This window comes from Prunus avium, chromosome 7 (assembly GCF_965620075.1).
Source record: "Prunus avium chromosome 7, drPruAviu1.hap1.1, whole genome shotgun sequence".
In the NCBI taxonomy this organism is placed as follows: domain Eukaryota; kingdom Viridiplantae; phylum Streptophyta; class Magnoliopsida; order Rosales; family Rosaceae; genus Prunus; species Prunus avium.
In genome coordinates this window covers 17,703,839-17,709,558 of record NC_142290.1, presented here as the reverse complement: position 1 = coordinate 17,709,558, position 5,720 = coordinate 17,703,839, and the positions used below count along the sequence as shown (strand labels likewise).

Below are 5,720 nucleotides of genomic sequence, written 5' to 3'. Positions count from 1 at the left end.
GGCTTGGAAAAGTTCCGGATGCTCTATTGCTCATGGAGGATGCAATCTGCCCAACTTGCACTTCTAGTTTGTTCACTGCATTTTGAAGATTCTGATTGGTTTGCATCTGTTGCCCCATGAACTTCTTGAACATGTCTTGCAATTCTCCCATTTGATCACCCCTTTGCTCTTGTACTTGTTGGGGAGCTTGCTGGAATTGCCTTTGTTGTATTTGAAATCCTGGGGGAGGTCCTTGAGATTGTTGCACATTTGAATTATTGCTCCACCTGAAATTAGGATGATTTCTCCACCCCGGATTGTATGTGTTTGAGTAAGGATCATTCTGAGGATTCCTTCCTTGAAGGGCATTTGCTTGCTCTAGCATGTGCTTTGCAAAAGATTGGTCTTGAACTTCCTCTTTGCTTCCTAGAGGGCCAGTCACTGCCTGTTGAAGCAAAGAACACATAACATCAAGTTTTGCATTAATCTCATTATTAGTACTTACCTCAGAGACCACAGCTTTCATAGGAGCTCCTCTTCCTTTATTGTAGCTCCATTGTTGAGAGTTGGTACTCAAAGATTCAAAGAGAGTAAAAGCCTCATCTGCTGTTTTGTTCATCAGTCCTTCTCCACTTGTTGCATCTACCATCATCCTTTCGGAATCAAGCAAACCTTCATAGAAAGATTGCATTTGCATCCAACTCTCTATATTGTGGTGTGGGCAAGAACTCATCATCTCCTTGTACCTCTCCCAGCATTCATGAAAAGCTTCTCCTTCTCTTTGTGTGAAACCAAGAATTTCCTTTCTAATCTTGTTAGTCTTTTGAGCTGGAAAGAATTTCTGCAAAAACTTATTAGAAAGCTCATCCCAAGTACGAATTGAAGCATTAGGCAAAGAGTATAACCATGACTTAGCCTTATCTTTTAAACTGAATGGGAATAGCCTCATCTTAATCTGCTCATCATCAAGTCCTTGAATTTTGATTGTAGCACATATTTCAAAGAATTGCTTAACATGCATGTAAGGATCCTCAGTGGTATTACCATAATAAGTTGGAAGAAGATGAATCATACCACTTCTAAGCTCAAACCTGTCAATTGTGAGTTGAGGATAGACGATGCACGAAGGTTGATCAGTGACTTTGGGGATGGAAAATTCACGCAGGGGTTTCCTAGGTTGGACAACAAGCGCACCACCTCCTTCATCATTATTGTTGTTGTTTGGAATCTCTGCCATCTTGCTTGAACCTTCAGATTCGTAGCTCTCAGATTCAGCACTTAAAGAACTATAATTCCTCCTCAAACCAACACGTACAGCAAAAGTTCCTGGTGAAATTGGCTCAGAATCAGATTCGGACATATATGCACACACAAGAAACCAATTAGTGCCTTCAAATGGAGATAACAACTAAAAAGAAAAACAGAATACAGAAATAAAAACCAACGAAAACAAAAACAAAAACACTCAAAGTAATCTAACTATAGCACCATCGTTACCGGTTCCCCGGCAACGGCGCCAAAAACTTGTTGAGCCTATTCCTAACAACTAAAATGAGTTATTAAAAATAGAAACTTCAATTCTCGCAAGTGCACGAACCATTTATAGTATAGCTTATGAAATACGAGGTCGATCCCACGGAGAATGGTAACTTGGTTGCAAGTTAAACTACTTAGAATGATGGAAAAACTGAAAACAAAGAACAAACTAACTAACAATTGGCAAGGTCTAGGACAGAATCCTAGCACCACACACGCACTCGAATGGGGGGTTTTTGTTGTTTAAATGAAAACAAGAGAATGAAATGGAAGTGCTGGAAGTAAACAATGGCAGCAATGAACAAGTTGTGAAACAATGATTGAGAAGTGTTAGAGCCTTGGAATCTACCACTAGTCTTCCTATCCAAGTTATGAATGCATAGAAATTGACTCAAGCTTCATTAACAATAGATTATCGCATACAAGCCTATGGTATCTAGGTGCAGGATGCATGATTCTCCTAAGGCATGTAATTGTGCATGGTATCTACACAACACGTGATCTCTAATATGCAACCTAAGCATGGTATCTACTTAGAATAAAGCATATAAGAGTCATTAAGTTCCTTGAGAATATGATAATCACACAAGTCCTAGAACATGGTATCTGTCCTAGTCAACCTATGGTTATTAACCCCTTGAATGATTCTTAGGCCATTCATGTGTTGCTTGTGAAAGGAGAGTAGAATTGGTGAATCTAAACCCCTTCCCAACCTGTGCTAGATGCATAAAATCCTAGTTAGCTACTCCAAGAAAACATACATCAAGCACATAATAAGCTGGAGATTAACAACTTGATAATGAAAGCAAGGAAATCAATTAACTATGAAATCATCCATAACATTGAATATTCATGACTAGGGCTTCATCCTAAGCCCTAACAAAATGGATTAGTTAAACATAATTATGAATACAGAAGATAAGAAATACATAGGTAGAATAAAGAGAATAGAAGAACTAGCTGGTGGCAGCAAGGTAGTTTCCAGGACAGCTCCCAGCTCTCCCTCCTTTGCAGCTAGCTCTCTCTCTCTCTTTGTGGTGAATCTGAATGTGTGTATGGAAGTAATGGATGAAGTGAATTGTATCTGGGATGTGGAATGGAAGTGGTATTTATAGGGAGAAGGAAAGGGGAATTCTGAATTGAATATGACTAATGCATACAACACTTGTATTTAGATAATCAGAATTGGTTGCTGCACTAATAAATCCCACCAGCAGCCATAGGTCATCTTCATGTCAGCATGATCAAGCATCCATCCAGAAACCAATAGCTCATGCCTAGCTCACCATGACCAAGCATCCATCAGCTCATCCTCATGTCAGCATGATGTGTATTTTGATGGGCTCACGGATTGGGTTTGGCTGAATCCAAATATGACTTTAAGATATCCATTTTGAAGTTCAGAATGTCTCTGATCCAACCACACAAGTATTGGCCCAATCCAAGCTCGGATGAAGAAGATAAGTCCGAAATGAACTTCTAACTCAATATCCAGTTTTTGCACGTTTTGCACCATTTTGCTTCAAAAGCAATCTCTTGCTGCCTTCAACCTATAGAACACACAAACATAGGTAAGTGACTTGAAATAAAGAGAAACTAAACAAAATTACTAAGTAACGAAGGCATGCAAATGTGTGAAATTATGAACTTATCAAATACCCCCAAACTTAGACTTTGCTAGTCCTCGAGCAAACAAAATAAAACTACAACTTAGAAAACAGAAAATAAGCAGCTAGCCTTCCAAACAATATCCTCAAAGAATCATCAAAGTATATGGTTCCAAAGAAACACAACAATCACAATCTAAGTTCCACACATGATTCAAGAGTGTGCAAAGCTTACAATGACATCCTTAAGTGTAGTGTGTGAATGCCAAATCAGAACAACACCTGCAACTCAAATAAGTACATGCGCACACACTTAAAGCACAATCAAGAATTTCGAGCCCCATAAGCTCATTATGAAATCAGCTCTCCACAGTAATACCACACATTACCAAGGATCAAAAGGACTTTACAAGGGTTGTAATGAGGCTTAGGGTAGTGGTTGAATGAAAGAGGAGACATGGAGATATAACAACATTTTGAGCACAACTAAAGCATAGGTAAAAGCATGAGAGATTACTGAACTTTGTAACAAGCAAGGAACACATACATGAGCAGATTTTCAACATAATTTCAGCACCTTCAAATGTGTTATTTGGCCTAATTTTGTGGCTCTTTACCCTAGATCACCATGATCTTTCCTTATAACACCCTAGGGCCGTGACTACATTGGTCACACTTCATTACCTCTTTTGATTAGTTAACAATACCCCAAAACTTATTTCTTTTCAACACTTGGGTTACAGCACTAATGACTCACTTTTGCTCCAAAAACCTTGCAATCTTTATGACTCTCCTTTAAAGATAGCTTTAATTGCTCAAAGAATAGGTAAAGATAAGAAACAGAGATTTATTATGGTAGAAATGGTTTACACAAAGAAAGGCTTAACGTAGGCTCAAATGGATTGACTAGGGATGAATACATGTAGAGGGATGGTTAGAAAGGCTCAAACGATTTAAACATGGCCTAAATCACTTCCTAAGCATTGTATGGCAACAGAATGTCTCAAGAGATATTCAAATAAGTTCTAGAGCATGAAACCAAGATCATGAAATAAGCAGAATTGCATAACATCTCCAAGTAGCAAGAAATTGGACTAACTTGGCAAAGTGCTCAATAAGTGCAAGGATGGCATGCAAGACAAAGTTCACTCAGAATCACACATAGGCCTTAAACAATGACTATCAATTTCTGAAAAAAACATATTAGTATTAAATCCAAGTCTTATCATAGGTGTTTGGAAGGATAACGAAACAACACACAAAATCCTGCGTTATTAGACACTAGACACACTTAAAAATTTTAAAATTTGACAATAAAACAACATAACTGAATCCTTCCCCCCAAACTTAAATGAAACATTGTCCTCAATGTTTAGAGTATAAGAACAAGCAATGCCTCATAAATGAAAGGAAAGAAGATAAGGAAAAGACATAACCAAATGTTAGAGTTCAGAAAACAACTCCCCTTTGAAACGATTAGGACGCAAGCAAGCTCCTTGCACGTTCTATCTTCTCCTCATCACCTTGGGTTGCCTCCCAAGAAGCGCTAAGTTTTATGTCTTCAGCCGGACGTCCAAACTTTGGTGAGCTTCAAGAGAGTGGTGGAGGCTCCTTGAGTGCTTGAGACTCAATATTGGCATCAAAGTTGGCATCAAAGTAAGGTTTCAACCGATGTCCGTTCACCTTGAAGGTGCTGCCATCCTTAATATTTTGAATCTCCACTGCGCCATGATCAAACACATTAGTAATAACAAAAGGGCCAATCCACCGAGAACGAAGCTTACCTGGGAAGAGCTTAAGGCGTGAATTGAATAAGAGAACCTTCTGCCCTTCCTCAAACGTCTTCCTAAGAATCTTCTTGTCATGATACTGCTTTGTTTTCTCCTTATAAAGCTTAGCGTTCTCATACGCCTCATGTCGCAACTCCTCCAACTCATTGAGTTGAAGCCTCCTCTTTTCACCAGCAGCTTTCATGTCAAAATTGAATGCCTTGATCGCCCAATAAGCCCTGTGCTCAAGCTCCACTGGTAAGTGACAAGGTTTACCAAAAACAAGTCTATATGGAGACATACCTATGGGGGTCTTATAAGCTGTCCTATAAGCCCACAATGCATCCTCCAAACGCATGTACCAATCCTTCCTTGTGGTGTTCACTGTCTTCTCAAGTATGTGCTTAATCTCCCTATTGCTTATCTCAACCTGCCCACTAGTTTGAGGATGGTAGGGTGTTGCCACCTTATGCTTGATTCCATACTTCTTCAAGAGTGCTGCAAAAGCTTGGTTAACAAAATGGGAGCCACCATCACTAATGATTGCTCTTGGTGTGCCAAACCTTGTAAAAATATTTCCTCTGAGAAAACTGATCACAATCTTAGCATCATTAGTTCTAGTGGCAATGGCTTCCACCCATTTGGAAACATAATCGACAGCAACTAATATATATTCAAATCCATAAGAAGTAGGAAAAGGGCCCATGAAATCAATTCCCCAAACATCAAATATATCAATGACTAAGATATTAGTGAGAGGCATCTGATTTCTAGCATGCAAATTACCCATCCGTTGGCATCTATCACATGAAGCACAAAATGTATAAGC

At 39.0% G+C, this 5,720-nt stretch overlaps 1 non-coding gene across 1 annotated transcript; it reads left to right on the top strand.

Annotated features, from left to right (window-relative positions):
* The first annotated feature begins 686 nt into the window (after positions 1–686).
* LOC148293049 (small nucleolar RNA R71) lies at positions 687–793 on the top strand. The gene has a single exon (XR_015825951.1). It is a non-coding gene; the product is annotated as a small nucleolar RNA R71 (small nucleolar RNA).
* The last annotated feature ends 4,927 nt before the right edge of the window (positions 794–5,720 follow it).